At 40.5% G+C, this 25,418-nt stretch overlaps 1 long non-coding RNA gene across 1 annotated transcript in view; it reads right to left on the bottom strand.

Annotated features, from left to right (window-relative positions):
* Nucleotides 1–25,418, bottom strand: part of LOC125614750 — a 52,454-nt gene that overhangs the window by 6,670 nt on the left and 20,366 nt on the right. The gene's annotated exons all lie outside the window — the stretch shown is intronic.

The raw sequence follows: 25,418 nt of genomic DNA, 5'->3' as shown, positions 1-25,418 counted from the left end.
CATTCCTGTATATCAGCGACAAATCTTCTGAAATGGAAATGAGGAAAACCACCCCATTCACAATATCCTCAAAAAAATAAAATAAAATACTTGGGAATCAACCTAACAAAAGAGGTGAAAGATTTTTACAATGAAAACTACAGAACCCTAAAGAGAGAAATAGAAGAACATCTTAGAAGATGGAAAAATATACCATGTTCATGGATAGGCAGTACTAACATCATCAAAATGACAATTTTACCAAAAGTTCTCTATAGGTTTAATGCAATGCCAATCAAAATCCCAATAGCATTTCTTGTAGAAATAGATAAAGCAATCATGAAATTCATATGGAAAAATAAAAGACCCAGAATAGCAAAAGCAATTCTAAGCAGGAAGAGTGAATCAGGCGGTATAGCGATACCAGACGTCAAACTATACTACAGAGCAATAGTAACAAAAACAGCATGGTACTGGTACCAAAACAGGCAGGTGGACCAATGGTACAGAATAGAGGACACAGAGACCAAGTCACAAAATTACAATTATCTTATATTTGACAAAGGGGCTAAAAGTATGCAATGGAGAAAGGATAGCATCTTCAACAAATGGTGCTGGGAAAACTGGAAATCCATATGCAACAAAATGAATACGAATCCCTTTCTTTCGCCATGCACAAAAGTTAACTCAAAATGGATCAAGGAGCTTGATATCAAAACAGAGACTCTGCATCTGATAGAAGAAGAAGTTGGCTCCAATCTACATATTGTGGGGTTGGGCTCCAAATTCCTTAATAGGACACCCATAGCAAAAGAGTTAAAAACAAGAATCAACAAATGGGACTTACTCAAACTAAAAAGTTTTTTCTCAGCAAGAGAAACAATAAGAGAGGTAAATAGGGAGCCTACATCCTGGGAACAAATTTTTACTCCTCACACTTCAGATAGAGCCCTAATATCCAGAGTATACAAAGAACCCAAAAAATTAAACAATAAGAAAACAAATAACCCAATCAACAAATGGGCCAAGGACCTGAACAGACACTTCTCAGAGGAGGACATACAATCAATCAACAAGTACATGAAAAAATGCTCACCATCTCTAGCAGTCAGAGAAATGCAAATCAAAACCACCCTAAGATACCATCTCACTCCAGTAAGATTGGCAGCCATTAGGAAGTCAAACAACAACAAGTGCTGGCGAGGATGTGGGAAAAAGGGTACACTTGTACATTGCTGGTGGGACTGCAAATTGGTGCGGCCAATTTGGAAAGCAGTATGGAGATTCCTGGGAAAGCTGGGAATGGAACCACCATTTGACCCAGCTATTCCCCTTCTCAGACTCTTCCCTTAAGACCTTAAAAGAGCGTACTATAGGGATACTGCTACATTGATGTTCATAGCAGCACAATTCACAATAGCTAGACTGGAAACAACCTAGATGCCCTTCAATAGATGAATGGATAAAAAAAAAATGTGGCATTTATACACAATAGAGTATTACTCAGCACTAAAAAATGACAGAATCATGGCATTTTCAGGGAAATGGATGGCATTAGAGCAGATTATGCTAAGTGAAGCTAGCCAATCCCTAAAGAACAAATGCCAGATGTCTTCTTTGATATAAGGAGGGCAACTAAGAACAGAGCAGGGAGGAAGAGCATGGGAAGAAGATCACCATTAAACAGGGACGAGATGGGGGAGGGAAATGGAGAGAGAAGGGAAATTGCATGGTAAAGGAAGGAGACCCTCATTGTTATACAAAATTACATATAAGAGGAAGTGAGGGGAAAGGGGAAAAAAACAAGAGAGAGAAATGAATTACAGTAGATGGGGTAGAGAGAGAAGATGGGAGGGGAGGGGAGGGGGGATAGCAGAGGATAGGAAGGGCAGCAGAATACAACATACACTAGTATGGCAGTAAGTAAAAAAGTGGATGTGTAACCGATGTGATTCTGCAATCTGTATACGGGGTAAAAATGGGAGTTCATAATCCACTTGAATCAAATGTATAAAATATGATATGTCAAGAGCTTTGTAATGTTTTGAACAACTAATAATAAAAAAATTTCAAAAATCTACAAGACTTTATAGTAGTCAGCAGAAAATACTTTCCCAAGCCTAATATTGAATGTATAAAAATTTTATGAACAACAGATTATTAGCTTATCTGATATACACTTATGTGCCACACAATAAAGCTTCACTTAAAGATATTTTGTTCAATAACAGGACACACATACATCAGCTAATCTGCTCTAAACAGATGGATAAACTCTTATATATTCATGTATATGTCAGGTTATATAGTATCCTGAACTGAGTCCTCTGAATTCTTGCCAATCCACAATATTAAATATGTTCCTCACGTGTCTGTTATTTGTTATATTAATTTCCCTAAATGTAATGAGGGACAGCAAAATTATTGCTGAAGTGTGCAGAGAATTGATTTACCAGATTAATTCTGTGTGTTTTTAAGAAATTAACAGAAATTATGAGCAAGAAATGTTTCACTCACCAAGGAACTTAATGACTAACATGAAACTTTTTTTTGGTGAGTATAAACTAGCAAAAGTATCTATGTATGTTGAATACACCCCCAGGAAAATTATACATTGTGATAGGAACAAGACCACCAGGGTTCTGAGGCAGGAGAAGGACTTTGACATTGAAAGTCATAAGTATGTCCTTTGGAATATTCCGTAATTCTTTTTCTTACTCCATTTCAGGAATTTCACATGGAAGAAATATATCTGTGCATTTTCCATTTATCTTAGTCTGATTACAATTTACACCCATATGTTTCTGGCCTTGCAGCTCAAGTTTTTCCAGTATGTTATAACAATATTTTTTTAGTTTTATTGATTTTATTTTTTAAATACATGACAGCAGAATGCATTACAATTCTTATAACACATATCAGCACAATTTTTCATATCTTTATATATATGTTCACACTAATTCATGCCTTTATACATGTACTCTGTGGTTTTTTGCATTACAATTCTTATTACACATACATACCACATTTTTTCATATATCTGTTTATATATAAAGTATGTTGACACCCAATTCGAGTCTTCATACATGTACTTTGGATAATGATGTCCATCACATTTCACCACCCTTGCTGATCTCCTTCCCTTTCCTTTTACCTCCCACACATCTTCCCTATCTAGAATTCACCTAATAACAATAATTCTTGATGTCACGATGTTAGCTGAAGGTGGAAACCCTGTATTTGAGGAATGGACAGATCATCCAGGGCATGACAGTTGTTTAAAAAGGTTTGTGTGGGTATTAAATCTCACATTTTTTATCTATTCATCTGTTAAAGAACACCTAAATTGGTTGAGCTGCTCTATACATTGATGTGGTTCTGTCATTGTTGATGCTGATTTTAAGTTCTTTGATTATATACCGAGAAGGGCAATAATTGGGTAAAATGATGGTTCCATTCTAAGTTTTGAGAAGTCTCCATATAGCTTTCCAAAGGTTGCAGTTGCAGCAGCAATGTATGAGTGTACCTTTTACCCCACATCTTTGCCAACATAGATTGTTGCTTGTATTCCTAAAAATTGCATTTCTGACTGGGGTGAGATGAAACCTCAGTGTATTTTTGATTTGCATTTCTCTAATTGCTGAAGATATTGTACGTATATTTATATATTTGTTGATCACATGTATTTCTTCTGTGAACTGTCTGTTCAGCTCCTTAGTCCTCTTAATGACTGGATTATTTAGATTCTTGGTGTTACGTTCTTTGAGTTCTTTCTATATCCTGGAGATTAATGCTTTACCAGAGTTTCAGATGGAAATATTTTCTCCCATTCTGTCAGCTTTCTGTTCATGTTCTTTTCTCCTTTGTTATGAAAAAGATTTTTACTTTTATTTCATCTCATTTATTGATTCTTGATAATACTTCTTGTGCTTTAGGAGTCTTGTTAAGGAAATTAGTTCCTAAGCTGATATGATATAGATATGGGACTACTTTTTTTTTTCTATTAGGCACTGTATTCTAGTGCCTAGGTCCTTGATCCACTTTGAGTTGATTTTGTGCAGTGAGAGAGATAGAGGTTAAATTCATTTTGCTAAATATGGATTTTCAGTTTTCCCAGTACCATTTGTTGAAGGGGTTATCTTTTCTCCAATGTATGTTTCTGACACCTTTCTCTAGTATAAGGTAACTGTATTTATGTGCATTTTTCTCTGTGTCTTCTATTCTTTGCCATTGGTCTATGTATCTATTTTGCTGCCAATTCCATTCTGGTGTTTGTTACTATGGCCCTGTAGTATAATTTTAAGGTCTGGTTTTGTGATGCTGCCTGCTTCCCTTTTCTTGCTAAAGATTGTTTTGGCTATTCTAGGTCTCTTAATTTTCCAAATAAAAAATTAATGAAGTAACATTTTTATAGCTTTATTTTATTCATTTATTTTTAATGTGGTGCTGAGGAATGAACACAGGGCCTCACATGCACTAGGCAAGCACTCTACCATTAAGCTAAACCCCAGGCCCCAAAGGAATTTTATAATTGCTATTTCTATGAAGAATGTCATTAAGATTTTAACAGGAACTTCAAGTTCTTCTTCAATTTCTTTCTTTAGTTGTGTAGTTTTATTGTAGAAGTCTTTCACCTCTTTTGTTAAATTGTGAATCTTTGTTCTTACCTCATGGCTAAGTTGTACTACACAGACCTAATAAGCTCTCATGGATATCTCCATATAAATGTTCATGTATTCTTTCAAGACCCATGGTAACCCAAGATAAATCCTCTAAATCTATGCCAATGCACAATTTAAAACATATTCCTTGCATGACGATTATCTGCCAGACCATTTTCCTTGAATATACTGATGGGAAAAAATGTTCTTCATGAAAAGCTGCCAAGCAGCACGTGAATTCACCCAGGTAATTTTGTGTACTTTTTGGAAAATAGGAGCAATTAGGGGTAAGATACATTCAATCAGCAAGGAATTGGTTGATTATCATAATAGAAATCTCCTTAGGAGAATAAAAAAGTCAGAGTAGATAATTACAATTAAAAATCCACATAGAAGCATGTATGATGTGACACACAGAAACTCACTGTGTATACTGAAGCAGAAAGAATACCTTGACATAAACTGTGTTATGATTTAGATATGAGGTCTTCCCCAAAATCTCATGCATGAGAAAATGCAAGAAAGTTTATAGGTCAAATGATTGGGATATGAGATTCTTAATATAATCAGTGCATTAATCTTCTAATAGGGATTAGCTGGGTAGTAATTATAGGCATTTAGGATGTGGCTAGAGAAGGTGGGACAATGAGGGCATGATTTTGGAATTTATATTTTGTCTGTTCTAAGGAAAGCTCTCTCTCCCCCTCTTCCTTGTGATTATGTCCTGAAGCAATTTCTTGTACTACATCTTTTTATTATGATCTTCTGGCATACCTTGTGCATAGAGTAATAGAACAAGCTGTCTATGGACTGAGGCCTCTGAAACCATGAGCACCAAATAAACTTCCTCCTCTGAAAATTTTCTTATCAGGTCTTTTGGTTGCAGCACTAAACAGCTGACTAAAACATACAGTTATTACTGTATTACTCAATAGAATCCAAATATATTTCCCTCAGTACCTAACACTGAGGGAAAATATCTGAGAATTTTACATCTTCATGAAAGAGTATGGGAACCCCAGTCAAGAGTATATGTTTCTGACCTTGCAGAACAAGTTTCTCTAATGTATCACAGAAACCATTCTTAATGTCATATGGGTTTTTCTAAGGTGGGATCTCAGGATGGTGAAGATGGCCAGAATTTACCAGGGAATACATTTTCTGTAGCTGAGTGCTTGTGATCTTTGATATCTAAATACTGGGGAGAATGGAAATACCATGTTAGAAAGAAAAAGAACTTAGGATTTTGAAGGCGTTAGAGGATTTTAGGAGTTGCAGGCAGAAGCTCTACCTCCCTAAGGCCCACATATGTTAAAACCTAGCTGGATTGGAGGAAAACTTTTCTGGCCAGAGTAAGAGAATATTAATTGGACCAAGCAAGAAAGGTAGGGGTCACTGGAATTATACTACACTTATAGAAGTGCCACACAAACTAGGAAATCATGAGGAAAATTGTCAGCATGTACAGTGGGGGCATCACAACAAAAGGTTTCCATGAAAGCCTGATGCCATATCTGAGACGTCCTGGTGGGAGAATTTACCTGATTTAAAAAAAAAAAAAAAGACTTCTTTTCACGTATGGCTTTCCCTAGAAGAGGAAAATAATATAAACACATATTTGAAGCCCTGTCTTCAGAATGGAAACACACAAAAGGAAGATTGTGCCACTTGGGCAGAAAACATTGTAGTAATATCTAGTGTGTCTTGGGTCCTCAAAATCAATGTTTTTGGCTTTAGGTTTAAGTGAATCTACAAATGCTTGGTGAGCTCTTATGAATATCTCCATATAAAAACTTATAGATGCCAAAATCCTTAATAAAACTTTAGAAAAACCACATTAAAAAACATATGAAGAAGATGATACACCAAGATTAGGTAGGCTTCATTCCAGGATGCAAGGCTGGTTCAACATACACAAATCAATAAATGTAATTCACCACCTAAGAGAATTAAGAACAAAATCATCTCAATGGATGCAGAAATGACCTTTCATAAAATACAGCACTCAAGCATGTTAAAAACACTGGAAAGGGCCTGGGTTGTATGTCAGTGGCAGAGCACTTGTCTAGCAAGTGTGAGGCACTGGGTTTGCTTCTCAGCACTACATATAAATAAATAAAATAAAGGTCCATCAACAACTAATAAAAATATAAAAATAAATGAACACTGGAGAAAGTAGGGATATAAAGGAGTTACCTCAACATTATAAAGGAAATATATGAAAAACTCATAGCCAACATCATATTAAATGAAGGAATATTGAAAGCTATTCCTCTAAAATTAGAAACAAAAGAAGAATATTGACCCTCACCACTTTTATTCAATATAGTTTCTGAAACTCTAGCCAGGACTATCAGGCTAGAGAAGAAAATTAAATGGAGAAAAATCAGAGAAGTAGTCATTAAACTATCATTGTTTGCTGGTAACAGAATCTTATATATAGAAAACCCCCAAAATTCCACCAAAAGACTTCTAGAGATGATTAAAGAATTTAAGAAATAGCAGGGTACAAGAAAAAAGGCTCATTAAATTAATAGCTTCTTTATAAACAGCAATTCAGCAGAGAAGAAATCATGAAAACCATCATTTGTAAAAAAACGTCAAGAAAAAAATAAAATACCTGGGACTTAATCTACCCAAGGAAGTAAAAAAAAAAAACTATACAACAAAAATCACTTATCACTGAATAAAGAGATTAAAAAAGGCCTCAGAAAATTAAAAGACCTCCATGTTCTTAGGCAGAATTAATAATGTCAAAATAGCCATACTACCAAAGCAATATACACATTCAATGCAATCCCCATCAAAATACAATGAAAAGCTTCAAAGAATTAGGGGGAAAAATGTCCTACACTTTGTTTGGAAGAATAAATGATCCATAATAGCCAAATCAATTCTGAGCAAGAAAAGTGATTCAGGAGGCATCACAGTATCTTATTGCAAATTATACTGCAGAGCTATATTAGCCACAACATCATGGTACTGGCATCAAAGTAGACATAAAGCTCCTTAAAAATGCCTGAATTCTCATTAGATACAAACATTACTTTGCTGTCAAAAGAAGTACTTTCTTTGGTTAGGATTTTGTTTTCGTTCTTCAAAAATAATCTGTTAGCTCCTACCTTTTTCTTATGTGTCTTGTCCTTTCAATTACATCTTGAACAATCTTTTCATAAATTATTTGGGGGAGATCAAAATTCATGAAGAGATTTCCCCCATCCCTAGTAGATGTGGGAAAGTATGAAGACTTGGAGCCCAAGAGGCAATAGGAGGGTATCTTAGCAGAGAGAGTCAGCTTGCTTCAGAGCCCATGCAGAAAAGGTGAGTAGAAACAGGGGGACCAGTGGGGAGTGAGGAGGGGAGGGAAAATAGAAGAATTGGGAAATAAGGTTGACCAGATTATGCCGTATGCATGTATGAAGACATCACAAGGCATTCTAATTTTATATGTAAATATAATGCACCATCTAAAACATGAATGAATAGATGTGTAAAAGTGTTCTTTTTTCTCCACATTCTCTCTAGCCTTTATTATTATTTGTATTATTGATGATTCTCATTATAACTAGAGTGAGATGAAATATCAATATAGTTTTGATTTGCATTCACCTAATTGCTAAGGATGTTGAATATTTTTTTCATATATTTACTTATTGAATTTCTTCTTTAGAGAAATGTCTGTTTAGCTTTTTTGGCTATTTATTATGTTGCTTTTTTGGTGTTAAGTTTTTTGAGTTCTTTATATATTCTGAATATTAATTTATATATATAATTTCTTATTTTTAATTAATTTTTAATTAAAATATATATTTTAGAGGATTAGCTGACAAAATTCCCCCTACCCCCATTTTTTAAACTTTCCCCTTCACTCTTGTTTCCTTTGCTATGCAGAAGATTTTCAATTTGATGTTATACAATAAGTAATTCTTGATTTTATTTCTTGAGCTTAGAGGTCTAGTTAAGAAAGTCAGGTTAAAAGGACATAATCAGATCATTTTATCCAAATATTATATTTTACCCAAATTATTTTTATATCCAATGAAAGAACTCAATCCACAGCAGGTGATCTTCTCACCTGGAACCCCATTGACATTCACAGAGGCACTTCATTTCTGCCCTGAACAGATTACTCCTTGGCAGTGGGGTCTGGGAGTTTAGATCCAGTTAAACATTCTACTCCTATTCTGTTTTCTTTCAGGACTGATTTAATGACTGTTTTGAACACTTAAATCATCTTTATTGTCCTTGAACATATCACATTTAATGAAAGACAAGATCAACAAGGCAGAGAAAGATCAGTAAAAATAATACTGAAAACAGGAGGACCTTGAAATTTAAGTCACCGAGAGAAGAGAAAGAAAATAAAACACAGTAAAAGTGGTTCAAAGGGGCCAATTTCTTGGTGAAAATTGAGAGAAAAGTTCATGGAGAGGTTCTTATTGAAAAAACTGACTATCAGTCACATGAAAGTTGAAGAGGGATGATTAGGAACTGGGAATAGGGAAGGAGAAAGGGAAGGCAGGAGAAGAAAAAGACAGAAGGCTGGACAAGATCCATGTACCACACACGCCTGTGTGGGAAGGTCACAGAGAAAACCCATTCATATGTACAATTCATATGTGCTCACAGTTGCATAATAAAAGGGAAAAAACATCTTTAAAAAAAACAACACTGCTATATTCAAATTAATCTTGTTTCATCAACTAAAACCAGTTCAGCAGACACCTCTGATGTCTGATGGTTATGGAGAGAGGAGAAATAAGGGGCCCGGGTACTAGCAGTCCCTCCTGCTTCTGATCATCTCTGCAACAGCAATAATCTGATCTGACTTGAATGCAAATGTACTGAAGCCATCTGAGGTGCACTTTCTCAATTTCCTCATCATTTCCTCCAAAGTTACATAGCTCACTTTTTTCTTTCCTTTCTCCTCTATCATCAACAATATATTTGTGTGTGTGTGTGTGTGTGTGTGTATTTTGTACCAAGGATTGAACACAGGGGCATTCAAACACTGAGCCACTTCCCCACAACTATTTATATTTTATTCAGAGACAGGTTTCACTAAGTTGCTTAGAGCCTCGCCAAATTGCTGAGGCTGGCTTGGAACTCGCCATCCTCCTACCTCAGCCTTCCAACCTGCTGAGATTACAGGCATGCACCACCACCACACCCACCTAACAATCCATATTATTTTCAAAAGTAATTTCTCATTTATGGCTTGTTCCCACCAGCTCTTTCCTCTTTACTCAGCAGTAATATCTTAGATATAATTTCTATTTCTTCATCTCTTTGCTCCTTCTCATCTGACTAGATAACAAGCACAGAAATAAAAACAGAAAGTATGCTTTCCCTTGATCCTGTCCTGTCTTCAATTACTATCCAATGGCTCTTCATCCAGACTTCTCTAAAGGGAAGTCTATAGACTCTGGCTCCTCAGTGCAGTTTGAAGATCAGCACTGGCTTCACCTGAGAACTTACTGGAAATGCAGAATGGCAGACCTGCTGAACCAGAATGCATGTTCTTGGCATCTACAACAGCTGATTCATTAAAGCTTCAGAGGCGCTGGTCTATGATGGGTCTGCTTCCAATTCCTTTATCTTACCTTTCTGGAATCTGGTCTCAAGTTCCTCCCTATTATATTCCCCCAGATTGAAACTACAAAAGAAGTCCAAAACTTGCTAATGCACTTTTTTCTTTTGGTCACTCAATGGCTTTCCTGATTTCTCCCTAACTGGTTCCACTATTCTTTCCAATTTTCTTTTATTTTGGCCAATATAATAACATCCTATGTAATAGCAACATTTTATAGGAAAGTCCATTCCTATTGACACTGCCTCCTCCCAAGCTTAATAACAACAGTGGGATAGCTTTCCTCTAACTCCTTGAGTTAACATTACCGCTAACCAGCTGTGATGGTAACCATAGAATCTTTCTCATTTTATGTCCCACTGAAGAGTGAGGATAAGATCCAATCCCTACTTCACAGAGTTGTACTGTGAAGAAGGCAAAAATGGGGTGAGACCTCAAACTTGATAAGGTGCTCAGTTGAACTGTTAATAAGACCCTTATCCTCCACTCGCCATCTCTGTTACCTGCCTGCATCAGAACATACCTAAAGTCTGCCACACTTCATAGACCGCAAGACCATACAATGGTTTTCATGACTATAGCACAGAGCATGTTGGGTTCTTTCTCTAATGAATTTGAAGAATAAAATCCATAGACACAAGAGAGCAAAGTAACAGGATTTATTACGGTAAGTAATAGAAACTGGAAAGCACAGGTCCCCATAAGGTAGAGGTTCAGAAAGAAGGATATCCAAGAGTGGCTATTTTCTAAGGTTTATATAGATCTATAGGTCCAAGGAAGTCAGCCTCCTGCCCAGTCCTTGGTAAGGCATTCAGTGTCCACAAGGTATTCATGCAGCCTTTTAGTCCAATCAAAATATCAGACATCTTTCCTTCTTTGGAGAGTCATGGACTCCAGTCATATAGGTCCTCATTTAAAAATAGCATTTTTGCAAGTTTCTTAGCAAACATCTACAGGTACTATTTGTGCTCAACTGCCCAGAAATTTACCCATGGGCCCACCTCCCCATCTTCCCAGAGTTATCTCTTCCTCCGGACGTCATTACTAGGTCCCCATTAAATGACTTAGATAAATGGCTTCTGCTCTTCATTTTCCTGAAAAGAGTACATCTATGGAATGCCCACCTTTTTATAAAAGGAGGTGTGCACAAGCCCACATAGGTTCCAAAGTGGTGTCTGCAGACACCTGCGACAGCACCCCATTTAGCTATCCTGATCCATGCCTACCCTTTCAGAGTGTGGAGAATAATGTTCTGCTTTCACAAGCCCACTAGATGATTCTGACATGTGACATGTATGAGACCCAATGACATGGGTGGTCTTAGACGTCTGAGTTCATCAACCACAGGTTCAATGGTACAACACCCATCCCTGCTCATGAGTGGGTTGTGAAATGATCTCAGAAAGATCACTGGAGACTCTGTCTCAGAGCAGCTCAGGCCAGGCCACAACTCAGAACAGAGTGAACAAAATGAAGGAGGGAGAAATGGTCCTGGACCTGGCACAAATATCTTCTGCCAGCTCTATGCTCCTGATGCCGTGTGCCCTCTTATATATTACCACACTGATGGTCCTGTCCCACACACTGCCCAAGCCCACCTAGCAGCTATGCCCTGGTTTGAAAAGTGCCCAGATGTGAGCACACTGATTTTGCACCAGGTTTCTGTGCAGGAGGAAAATTCAGGTATTCAGAAATTTGTGCAAAGCTGGAAAAGAAGGAAAGGAATGAGCTCTATGCTTGTTCTGTACAGTTGGGCCACCTCTGAGCTTCCTCCCAGGGTAGTTGTCCTCAATGGCATGACTGTTCTGTGGAACCCCTAGGCTGCTCCAATTTGGACCAGTCAGCTACCCCAAGATGGAAGGCAATCCACGAGAAACAGGCAGGAGGAAGACCCTGTCCAAATGAGGTGTCCCAAAGTTGACTGTGAGGTGTCCCCCAGGATGACACAGAAGCAGGACAAAGCAAAGCCTTGCTTGGAGCGGGAGGAAACAGAGAGCCCCTGGATCTAGAACATATCTACTGCCTTCCATCCGAGCACCTAGGGAACTATCTGCTCACTCTAGTCCACACTACCTTGCTTTGTATCCTACAATTCTAGGGACTCTCCCTGGACCTCTGGAAGCTGAAGGCGGATTCCATCTAAGGCATCTTTCATAATTCCACAAGTCCACATCCTTCTTCTACACCACACACTAGATGAGAACAGCTAAAATTGGGGGCTCCCAAGTGGAAACAGGTCTCCTCTCTAGCCCTGGATATCTCCCATACAGGAAGGAGGAGGGGAAACCAGAGGCAGTATGCTACTTCCAAGGCCTGAGGTATCAGGTCTCCTGAGAAACACTGAGCTGGTGTTTTCTGAGCTGGACATGTAAGTCCTCAGGCACAATGGAGACACCCAGACACAGCTGCTAACTGTAGTGGTACCAGGGACCAGCACCCTCTGAGCTCTATGCCACCTTAGAAGTACCACACTGAGGGCACTCCAAGTGCAAGGATCAGGCAGCATATCCCAGAATCCCAATCTCAGCTCAGGGACATGATGATGTCCTTATAGAAGAGGCTGTTCTGAAAGCAGTAGGGACTGCTGGAATCTGTCTTACATGTCATTTCTCCCTGCCTGCTAACTCCATCTGACAGGCAGTCACATTCCCTAGAAGTGGCCCCAGGAGACCACGGGCAAGGTGCAAAGTGAAATAAAGAAGACAATGCAGCCGCAGCCCAGCTAGCTGCAGCACCAACTGTGGGAAGCTCGTGCCCTCATGGGGCTGGGCCTGTCCATCATAAAACTCTTCAGTGAGGCCAAAGAGTCTCGGCTTCCCACCTGCACCAACAATCTGCCTCCACAGCCTCCCGGGGCCGGGAGCAGCTCAGGACCTGCAGGCTGAGGCTAAACTGGCCTCCTTCCCCGCGGTTCCATCCTTGCCACAGCCACTCTCCCACCTCCCGAGGGGAGTTGAATGGATATAACAGACACCAGAGATGGCAGTCAAAATCTATTGTGACTTTTTACACAATTTTGCCAACACCTGCTCTAGAGAAGTAGGATCATATTAATACTCTATGCTGGGAGTTATACTTGAAAGGCCAGTTAAACGAAATCAAACACCTTTGTGGGTAAGTAAAAGGCTTCCATTATTCTCAGTACTCTTCATAACAATAAACATGAAGACTGGCAAGGTTGTCGGGTCCTTACTGTACTGGGGAGGGGCATTCACCTGCTGCCTTTCTCTCATCTCAGAAGTTACAACCAGTGCTACTGGATTAGTATAAGTGAGAGCTGATACCAAGATGGAATCATTCTCCTCAGTCCCCGAGCTGGAAGTTACGCCTGCCTGCCTGCCCAAGTTCTTTCTAACAGCCCCCAAATTATTTCATCTCAATTATTTCTACCTGCTGCCATGATTTACAACCCTCCCCTGCTTTGCACACCTCCTAGGAATGAAAAATTTCTGCAACAATGCTTACATTTTTTTTCTAAAGATGACCACAATTCAGAAAAGACGTTTTGGACACACTTGCCCAGCAATCACACCTCCATTAACCAGCGGATAGGAACTCCTGCTGCAGGGGCCAAGACCAGGGAACTGTGTATTAAAATAGCCTTTTCTCTCTGTGTGGTCAACTTTATCTTCAAGATTATATATTTTTGTCTTCATTGCCTGAGGTTCTGTCTTCCAAGTGGTCTAGTCTATTGGTGATGCTTCCCACTGAATTCTTAGATCTATTGAGTGCTTCATTTTTGAGGATTTCTGCATGATTTCAGAACCTCTTTTTATTGAAGTAATCTTTTATCTCCTGAATTTTATCTCTGATTTCACTCCTTATATCATCCTTTGCCTCAGGGATCAGTGTAACTATGGACACTCTAAACTCCTTCTCTGACATTTCTTCCACGGTGGTGTCATTGGATTATATTGTTGGTGCATCTTGGTTTGTTTGGGGTGATTTGTTCTCTTGTTGTTTTTTTCATATTTGTGTGTCTACCCATCTACCAGTGTGGATCTGAGGCAGTACAGTTTCTAACCTATAGACTTGTAGTGTCTCTGAAGGTTTCCAGTATTTTCCCTTGAAGGGGGAAACCAATAACAGCAACCAATGCACACCATATACAGCGTTAAGCCAGATAGCCCCTGCTATGATATCTACAGTTTTGTTGGAGTGAATCAGTTATTATTACCCTCTATGCATATATGATTACAAAACTGGCGTAATTCTCTATCATGTACAACTAGAAAAATGAGAAGTTACATTCCATTTATGTATGATGTCAAAATGCATTCTACAGACATTTATAACTAATAGAATCTTAAAAATTTAAAAAGGAAAAGAAAGATGTGTGTTGGGGTAGGGGAAATCTCATAAAATGGAAGGGAGAAAGGAATCAGGGGAAGGAGGGGAGAAGGAAAAGGAGAAATTATATTGGCCAAATTATATTGTGTACAGATATGAATATTTAATAACAAACCCCACCATGATATACAATGATAATGCACCAATAAAAAATTTGTGTGTGGGGGGGGAGAGTAGACTATTCTCTAAAGTAGCAGTTTCTCCCTTGGCCTTTCAAATTGGTACTTGCCTCAACTTCATTAAAGAAGCCCACGGTTTACTTCAGCATTTGATTTTTTTTTATGGCAATGCTTTCATTACCAAGTAAACAGTTCACACAACTTCAATCTCTGCCAAATAGCACTGTGCCACACAATAGAGTGTCTCACCCCCGCCCCGCCCCCCAAGAATACTACTTCGTTTGAATTTTGGTTTTGAGGCATTTGACCATGGCATATTTGCAATCAAGGGAAGACTACCAGAAGGCAGCCTCCACATTCCTTTCATCTTCCAAAGGCTAGTTGTTCATAGTGCTTGCATTTTGGATATATCCCATAATTTTGGAATCCTTAGAATCACTGGGGTTTAAATTCCTTTGATTTTTTAAATGTTTTTTGTTTTGTTTTTCACAGAACATTTGTGTGTGTGTGTGTGTGTGTGTGTGTGTGTGTGTGATGCTGGGGATTAGAAATCAGGGCCTTGTGCATGCAAGGCACTCTACCAACTGAGCTATATCCCCAGCCCTTCATAGAACTTTTTATTATAGCATATTGTTACAATTATTCTTAGTCTCTTTGTGTGCCTAATTTATAAATTTTATTGTAAGATTTTTTTTGTGTGGGGGGGAGGTACCAGGGATTGAACTCAGGAGCACTCAACCACTGAGCCACATCCCCAGGCCTATTTTGTATTTTATTTAGAGACAAGGTTTCACGGAGTTGCTCAGGGCCTCGCTTTTGCTGAGGCTGGCTTTAAATTCAAGATCCCCCTGTCTCAGCCTCCTGAGCTGCTGGGATTACAGGCTAGCACCACCATGCCTGGCCACTATAAGATATTTTAAGTATTGGGAAAAAAGTAGTATACATAATGGGTTCAGCATTATCCCTGGTTTCAGGCATCCAGTGGGGGTCCTGGAACATAGCTCCCACAGATAAGGGACAGCTACTGTAAGTGCTGTGTGCTCATGGGAAACTATACTGGGGCAGGTTTCTAACAGTGGGGATGCTCACAAATTTTTCAAACTAACCTGACTAGCCTACTGGAATCTGGTACCCATTCACTTCTCATATATAATTTCCATATCTTTTGACTTTTTAAAAAAAAATACTTTTTTGTTGAAGTATAGTTGACAGACCAAAAATAAAATCACATAAAGTATACCATTTGATGTGTTGATACATTCGCCTATGAAACCACTACGACAATCCAAGATAATAAAATTATGCATGGCCCAACAAAAGTTTCCTTATGCAACTACTGATTTTCTTTCTGCAATATACATATCCTAGAATTTTATATAAATAGAATCTTATAGTATGTACCTATTTTTTTCTCTTCTTTTACCCAGTATTTTAATTTTGAGATACATTCATGTTGTAGCATATATTTGCTTCACTTTGTTGTTTTGTAGTAACTCATTGTATGGATACCTTCAATTTATCCATTCACTTCTGGATTGCCATTTAGTTTGTGTAAAACTTTTAGTTAATACAAATAAGCTCCTGTGAACATCTATGTATGTGTCGAATAAAGACACGTGCATTCATTTCTCTTCTGTAGATACCCAGAAGGGATCGTATGGTCGATGTATGTTTTTAAAATCTATCAGACTGTTTCCAAAGTGACTGAACCATTTTACTTTTTTGCAAGTAGTATATGAGGGCACCCATTTCTTACATCCTCACCAATTCTTGGTATGGTCACTCTTCTGTTTTATTTTTTATTGGTTCTTTTTAGTTACACATGACAGTAGAATTTATGATGATATAATTGTAACATGTATTGAATATATCTTTTTTTCTTGATGGGAGAATTTCTCTTTGCTTTTTGTAGACTTTACCTCACTGACTGGCTATTGGTGAGCAAGCAAATTATGACACAGAATGATCAGACCACGATGCAGGTGAGGATGCATTTACGAGATGCCTAAGATAAAGCTGGCTTTAAAGATTAGTGAATCTAACCGAGTAGCAGAAGTCTATTTAAATTTTGAATTCAGATTTGGTTCAACTAAGAATTCTACAGATATGTAAATGCTGTAGGTAAAGCAAAAATATCATGGAATAACATACATGCATTTGAGAAAACTGGACAAGCATAATTTTCCCTTATTTCAGTCAACCTGTCCCATTCATAATTTCTTGAACAACAAAAATTTTATGAGTACTTACATGAAAAGATCCCGAATTTTATCAAATGTCCTTGTATTCTGACATATATTCAAAGACCACTGCATTATAGGGATACTCTACAAGAGCATTTGAATGATCCTGTTAATATGTATTTAAACTTTGTTAGTAATGTTTATAAATTTTACCAGCATTTTTTAAAATATTGATTTCCTAACACCTTTTCCTCCTGCACAGAAACCTGGTGCAAAATCAGTGTGCTCACATCTGGGCACTTTTCAAACCAGGGCATAGCTGCTAGGTGGGCTTGGGCAGTGTGTGGGACAGGACCATCAGTNTCCTCCTCCTCCTCCTCCTCCTCCTCCTCCTCCTCATTTTGTACTATCTTTGTTGGACTTTGTTATTAAGGTACAATATAACTCATATAAAATAAATTGGGAACTATTTGCTTCTCTTTAATTTTTGGAGAAGTCAAGAAATTTTTAGAATTAGTTTATACAATAATATTTTATGTGTTTACTCCATTGATACCCTGTGGTATTTGGAATTTGGGCTGTATTCCTTGGGTACTCAACTTACTGGTGGGGATAAAAGATCATCATCTGGAAATAATGCAAAGGCAAGTGAGGATATATTTATATAAACACACACTAACAGAGATGATCATACATCTGCATCACCAAAGTGCAAAAAAGTTAATTCAAACTCATACAACAAAGAGCAGAAAAAAGAAAAAAGATACAGCATCTGCTTCTCTAATCTCCCTATGTGATAGTTTCGTGGAATAGCTCTACAAAAGAGCAACATCCATGCAACTGGCTTCAGTAAAGGAGGATTTGAGACCATCTCAAACCAGAAACATAATTTGGTTTTGGTGGCGGTGATGGGAGATTTACCTGGAATTCAACTCAGGAGCACTAAACCACTTGCCACATCCCCAGCCCTATTTTGTATTTTATTTAGAGATAGGGTCTCACTGAGTTGCTTAGCACCTTATGTTTTTTGCTGAGGCTGACTTTGAACTGGAGATCCTCCTGCCTCAGCCTTCTAACTCACTAGAATTTTAGGCATATGTCACCATGCCCAGCTAAAAAAGATACTTAGCAAAATGAAATTAAACCTTTATCTCTAACCCTACACAAAAATCAACTCAGAGTGAATCAAAGACTTCAGCACTAGAACAGAGATCCTGCACCTAATAGAAGAAAAAGTAGGCCCAAATCTTCACCATGTTGGCCTAGAATCTGACTTCCTTAATAATACCCCTAAAGTGTAAGAAGTAAAATCAAGAATCAATAAATGGGATGGATTCAAATTAAAAAGCTTCTTCTCAGCAAAAGAAACAATTAGTATCGTGATTAGAGAGCCTACGGATTAGGAGAAAATCTTAACCACATGCACCTCCGATAAAGCATCAATCTCTACGATTATAAAAAAACTCAAAAAACTTAATGCCAAAACACCAAATAACCCAATCAATAAATGGACCAAGGAACTGAACAGACACTTCACAGAAAAAGAAATACAATTGATCAACAAATACATAAAAAAAAGTGTTCAACGACTCTAGCAACTAGAGAAATGCAAATCAAAACTACTCTAAGATTTCATCTCACTCTTGTCAGAATGGAAATCATCAAGAATACAGGCAACAATAAATTTTGGCCAGGATGTGGGAAGAAAGGTACACTCCTATATTGCTGGTGGGACTGCAAATTAGTGCAACCACTATGGGAAGCAGTTTGGATATTCCTCAGAAAACTGGGAATGGAACCACCATTTGATCCATCTACCCCATTCCGTAGTTTATACCCAAAGGACTTAAAATCAGCATACTGTAGTGACACAGCCATATCAATGTTTATAGCAGCTCAATTCATAATAGCTAAACTATGGAACCTACCTAGGTGTTGCTCAATAGATGAATGGATAAAGACAATGTGGTATATATAACTCAATGGAATATTACTCAGCTTTAAAGGAAAGCAAAATTATGGCATTTGCCAGTAAATGGATGGAGTTGGAAAATATCATGCTAAACAAAATAAGCCAGTCCCACAAAACCAAAGGCTGAATGTGTTCTCTAATATGCAGATGCTAATTCACAAGAAGGTGTGGGGGACCCTAGGAAAGAATAGTGTTACCATAGATTAAGTAAAGGGAAATTATGTGAAAGGAAGGGAGGGGATGTGGGGATAGGAAAGATAGTAGAATGAAACAGACATTATTACTGTATGAATCTATGTGACTACATGATCGATATGATTCGATAACAGGTACACTCAGAAAAATGAGAAATTATGTCCCATCTGTGTATGATATATCAGAGTGCATAAATGCATTCTACTGTCATGTATAAGTTATTAAAACAAATAAAAAGTTTAAAAAATAAAAAGAAAGGTACTTAAATACTAGCATAAAACATTGTTTGAATGTTCTCAAGTCTATTTATAAGAAACGAATCTAAGTATGTTAAGAGGGAATTATCCCCAAATATGAGCTATCATGAATAAGAAAGGAAAAAAACACAATGTGTAATACTTCAAGGGTTGAACTTAATATTTTACTTTGATGAAACATACTAACAGACAACAATCATACATAGTGAGTATAAATAAAGATAGGTAAAACATAACTGATTAGAAGGGCTCATTAAATTGATGATCACGGTGCCTCAAGTAACATCAGTAAGAAAAATCATACCAGTCACAAAGCTGGTCAGTGCTGGTGCTAGAAACTGAGTTCCAACTTTCTCATTCCACAGGCCACGTTTGGTCCTAACCTCATGGGGCCCTGAGGCAGTCTGCCTCTGCTGGTTTAGGCCATCAGCTGTCCCTGGGATTGACACTGAGCTTACTATGGCTGGCTGGGGTGGGAGCTAAGCACAGCGACCGGTTAGTACTTGCAGGACAGCAGAGCCATCTGAGTCTGCCAAGATCACATACCACCCCCTTACCATCCAGCACCTGCCCAGCACCTGGAGTCCTGGTTCCCCAGCAATCACCCCAACAAAGGGTGTGTGGCTAACCGGGGAGCTGTGGCCACAGGCTCTCACAGCTGCCAGCCAGGAAGACCTTCTCCACCCACCCTGGGCTTTCACACACCTCCACGCTGGCCCTCACCCGTTCTCACTGAGCCACTCAATGAAATGGAAACAGACCTCAAATTCCTCCTCCCATTCCAAATCCTCTCACTGGGAACAGCTGCATCTCATGAAGAGCTTTGATTTCCCAGGGTAAGGAAAACAGGCAGCAAGCCCACAGGGCCTGCACTGAGAATGACGTGGGGACCCTGGGAGAGGAAAGAGGAAGGGGCTGGTGTCCTGGACTTCCTTCCTTAAGGGGAACCTCCTTCCCTCAATCTCACCCCAGCCCCAAGCTCTTCTCAGAGTTGGGTTCAAGGAGTCCCTGCCACAGAATTGTACTTCTTTCTAGTCCCCTACACACACCTCCCACTGGGATGCTTTTATTCTTTTTGTGTGTACAAAACCTTCCTAATAAAGCCCCAGGGCATAGAGCATTCCTAGTCTCCCCCTATTGTGGCACCCAATTTACTTTCTTCATTTTATTAAAGTTGATAAGATTTCCATGGAGGGAACCCAACCAAAGTCCATCATGAGGATTATACACCAATAACACCCCACACCTTGACCCTCTGTCATGAACTAATTCCAGTGCCCACCAGGGTCATGAGATGTCCTTGATAAAGCCCTGAAGCAGCTCAGCCTTTGGCTCTGGAGGAAAGGAACATTGGAACTGAGCTCTGGGGCTCTAATTCCCAACTCTCTCTGAAGACAGGCAAACAGTCCATACACAGGATGGAGGTAGGGACCACATACGTATTTCCTACCCTCAGAGGGTCTCAACTTCACTCTATTCTCATGGTACCACCTGAAAGAGACTATCGTCAGCTCTGCTAAACTCCAATGCAGCTTAGCTGTCGGCCAGCCTCACCACGTGGAGAACAGGGACACGGGCTTCTGTGCAGCCTCCTTCACTCCTGGGTAAGATGGATGTGACCGCTCTAGCACACAGAGGCCTCTGTGAGACTCTCTGGAGAACAGGTTGTCCAAGTGCTGGGGTCTCTCAGCCAAGTGCAGGGCACTCTCCTCCAACCCTCGGGATGCTGGTTGCCAAGGACAGAATCACTCACACCCACATGGTCCTTCATTGCAGTGTACACCATCACCAGATCAGTGAGGAAGGTGCCAAGAAAGGGAATGGCTCCGTGTGCCATCGGAGTCGTTCTGAAGATGAGGACACAGTCCCAGGGGCACATAGAGGGCCTGAAATTCCATTAACCTGATTCCTGGACCCTCTACTCAGGCATCCCAACTGGAACCATTGGGTGCCTCCCTCCCATTCTCTCTCTCTTTTCCCCTGGGCTGGCTTCAAGGGAGACCAAACATTGCTCTATGCCTCTATGGTGACATTTCCACAAGTCAAAAATGTGTGTTCTGTCCCCACCTCTAGCCCCAAACCCACCCTGAATGCAGCCTCTTCCGGGATCTTGCTCTGGGCCCTCTGCTGCAGGTATCTCAAACAACATGGTAAACAAGTGCTTTACTAGGACATCCCTGGCTCTCTGGACTTGAGATCTCCAGCTGGAAAGGAGGATCCTGGTCTCCTGACTCTCTGGAAAGCCCCTCCCTACCACAGGCAATCACCTTCTGCTACGGCCACTAACTCCTCCGGGCTCTCAGGAATGGCCATTTGGACATCACCTTGAGCACGTGCAGCTTCCTCATGTGGGAAGTGTGATATGACGTACACCCACCTCACAGGTCTCCAGAGGAGGCAGCTGACACAATTATCACTACTTTGGTCATCATCCCTCTGAGGAAGGACTGAGCAAGGCACCCACACTTATCTTTCCTCCCATGAACCTCATAGCCACACTGTTGATGCCTGGGATTCATCTTTCTTGTTTTGAGATGAGGAATCAGGGACAAAGAATGTCAAGCAATATCCCACAGAGACACAAGAGAAGCCAGGTCCTCCTGCAAACTAGCCAGCCAGAGACAGTTTCAGCCGCCTTCACCTCACATTCCAGCACCACCAGTGACCAGTGTCCCTTCCTCTGAGCTCTTGATGTGTTTCCAGGTACCAGCCACACCCAGCCATAGTGGAAGAGGGGCAGGGGTCTCCAGCAGCAGGTCTGAGAACCTCCTGACTGCCCAACCCCACTGGAATCTCTGCCCCAGCAGCCAGATTTGAGGCCATGTCCAAGATGTCACTTCTGCCAGTGACTCCACCAAGAAATATCTTGCATACAACTCTCTGCCCATGTACTTAGAAACGATTTCCAAGGTGCCATCTCTGACAAGGAAAGGACTTCCCTGGGAAGTATGGGATCCATTTTCCTCCTTTACACATAAAGTTAGGAGATGTGATCAGAAAGGATCCACTAGGAATCCATGAGTCCCCTAGGTCCCTGTGAAAATCTATATGGAAGTTTTGTCACTGCCAGGCGGGCACAGAGTAATGATCTTCAGACTAGCTTAGTAGTTGGAGCAATGGAAAAGTGAGGATTTACAGCAAATACACACACAAAAAATCACTCCAAAGTGTAACTATTAGGATGTGAGCTGAGTTGACCTGGACCAGATTTCTCTGATGTCCCCACTCTATTATAGGTAAGAGATCTTCTGTTGTCAGTGGTATAGTGAAGACTGAAGAGGAAAAGGGTTTAACTTCCTAAAGAATTTTGTCTCTTAGTTTGCTAAAACCGGAGGCCTCACGTACCACATACACAGCAGCACTATGGAAACCACAAACCAGCAGGATGGTCCAGCAATGAAGCCAGGGAAGTGCTCACTCTGCTGGCTCATGAAGAGCCCAGCTGAAACACTAGAGCCAATCGTAGGGACTGTTGCCTTTCCAGAACAAACCTCCAACCTTCAAACAGTCCTTCCAAGCTCACTCCTTTTTCTGATTCGAAACACATTCACCCCATAGTAAAAAATGCAGTTTCCATAAGCAAACCATAATGCTTGTTACATTGTCATGGTCAGTTTCCTTAATGCTTACTACATTGTCTTTGGCACAGGAATATGAGACATTTGGGGAGCATTTTCCCTAAAAGATGGGGCAAAGGAAGGACGAATTTAAGAAAGAAGGTTGCAAGCTCAGATTCCTTTCATGAGAGAACCTGAAGGATATAAAATAATTGATAGGATCAACTAATGACTCCAAGGGACTAGGGAAGGGAGCTTCAATATGGATCAGCTGAGCTCCATCCCCATTTCAACTCCACAGCTGTTTTGACAGTTTAGATTTCAGTTGGGCTAAGAGTTCCATTGCTCTGCAGGGCACACCTGAAAGTCAATCTGGCCAACCATGTGTGCCTGACAGTTAACTGATTCCCAAGTGAGAATCCAGACCAAAGATGTCTCCTACAAGGTGAATCCTACTCTGAGGGTCCATGACTTTGCATGCCTTCAAGAGGGTCTTTAATGAGGCGATGGCCTGATTAAAGGTACCTGGTCTGGGCGGCTATTCTTCTGGAGAAAGCAAAACCACCTGGACAATTCTCCCTGTGTCTTCTTCAGATAACATGTCGATGTGATCTGCAGAGCAGGGAGGAGGACGGCCTGCAGTGAGAAGTTCCTTGGTATTAAGCACTCCGAGGGTGGGAAGGGATAAACCAGGTGGGGTGAGCTGGAGCTCAGCCCCTCAAGATTCATGTGCCTCAGCTGATTTATCCTTCCTGAATGAGACAGGTGTCCAGGAAGGCACAGAAGGGCACAAGAGAGGGACCCAGTGAGCAATACTCACAAGAAGAGGGATGACGTTTAAACCCAAAGGGGCCAAAATCAAATGAGAGCATCCAACACACAACTAGACATTGGCCCTATGTCTGCGACCTGATGGGAGAGTTTAGGAATTGTGCATGGTCTTAGAGAACACAAATCTCTAGAGAAAACTTCTGGGACTTTGTATACCTAACACTGGCCACCTTGATGCAGTGCCTGACCACCCTGTCACTGTCCCCAGGTTTCATGCTGACATCCCCAAGGCAGGTAGTGATGACACAGTTGGCCACATTGTTGAAATGTCCAATGCTGGTATGATCAGAAAGTCTTAGGTGGTACTTGCCCTGCTTGTGCTATGGGCACCACACAGAGAACAGGCAGCCACAGGGCAATACCTTCTTGAAGAACTCCTAGGGAAGAAGAGAGCATCACATGGGTCCAGCCTGCCCCAGCTACAGCCTGCAGATGCACACACTCCCAGGAAAGTGACTGTGTTCTGAGCTGGAGATCAGGAAGTCTTAGATGTGGATGGAGACTTCTGCAAATAGCTGGGTTTTCTTCTCTACCCAGGGATGGTTCCTCCCATGTGATGACCTGGGACCTAGCACTCTTGTGAAAGAGACATCTCCCCCAGGCCATCCTCACTCACTTCCAGATCCAGAAGCCTTCTCGGTCTTGCTAATTCCCAAGTGACATCTTCTGTCCAACCTCATCAGTCCTCTGTTCCTTCTTCCACCAAGATGCACATTCCCTGTGGCAGCTCTAAGTAGGGGCTCATATGATGGCTAGCAGATGTATGGATCTGCCTGCCCTTTAATACTCTCCCCACTGAATGAGCCAAGTAAATGTTCTATTTCCTATCCATCCTATCTCAGATGAAGCTGGTACTCTTAGTGTCCTATCTCTAATACCTGCATATGGACAGGGAAATAGTGGGATTAAGAATCTAGTCCAGGTCACAGGAGCAGCTGGGATTGGTGCATAACATTATGCAGGAAATGGTCAGGAAATGGCTGGTCTAAGAGTATTGGTGCCAAAGGAATGGTCTCGACCCCCCTCCCAGCCTACCATAAAGAGCTCAGCAGCTTACTACATTCATTAGAATGAAGTGCTCTGACAGCAAATTTGGACTGGATCTTTTCCATCACAGAAAAGGTGTAAAGGGTTTTGGAGCCGGTGTTCCCTATAATAGGGTCATGAGAAATGGCTCTTTCTCCGATGCTGGCACAGGTTCCAGATGTGACCCTGGTGCTGACTCTACCTGGGATGGTAAACCTTGTACTACTGGTGATCTGGCTGCAGAGCAGACCCTGGCTTTGCCAGTCTTCCTGGAGTTAGCTCTAGACCAATACTGCAAGGGCCTGTTGCTCATGGAGCTCAAAGAATAGAAAGGTTCACCCATGTTCCTCACTTTCTAATGACCTTTTGAAATACCAGATAAATGTCAGTGCACCAGAAGGAATTCCCGCCTCAAAGCAAAATCCCAGTTTCAGAATGGTGCACCTTGGCATCTGTTTGTCTCCGTGGACTTTGGATGCTATTTTTGAGCCAGAAGAATGTGGAACGGAAGCTCCAGGGCTGCTCCAGTCAGGGTGACCTGACACAGGACAACTTAAGTTTGAGCAAAGGAATGTATTGAGGATGAAACTGACCAGCAGCAGTGCACCACCATGGCAAAGTGCCAAGATGAAAGAGACTGCTGGGGAGAGAAGAGTGGGCAGCAGTGGCAGAGGCCTGGCCTTTCTTCCAAAATGTCT

This window comes from Marmota marmota, unplaced genomic scaffold, assembly GCF_001458135.2.
Source record: "Marmota marmota marmota unplaced genomic scaffold, marMar, whole genome shotgun sequence".
In the NCBI taxonomy this organism is placed as follows: Eukaryota; Metazoa; Chordata; class Mammalia; order Rodentia; family Sciuridae; genus Marmota; species Marmota marmota.
The sequence above is the reverse complement of the archived record's forward strand: the minus strand, read 5'-3'. Positions and strand labels throughout refer to the sequence as shown.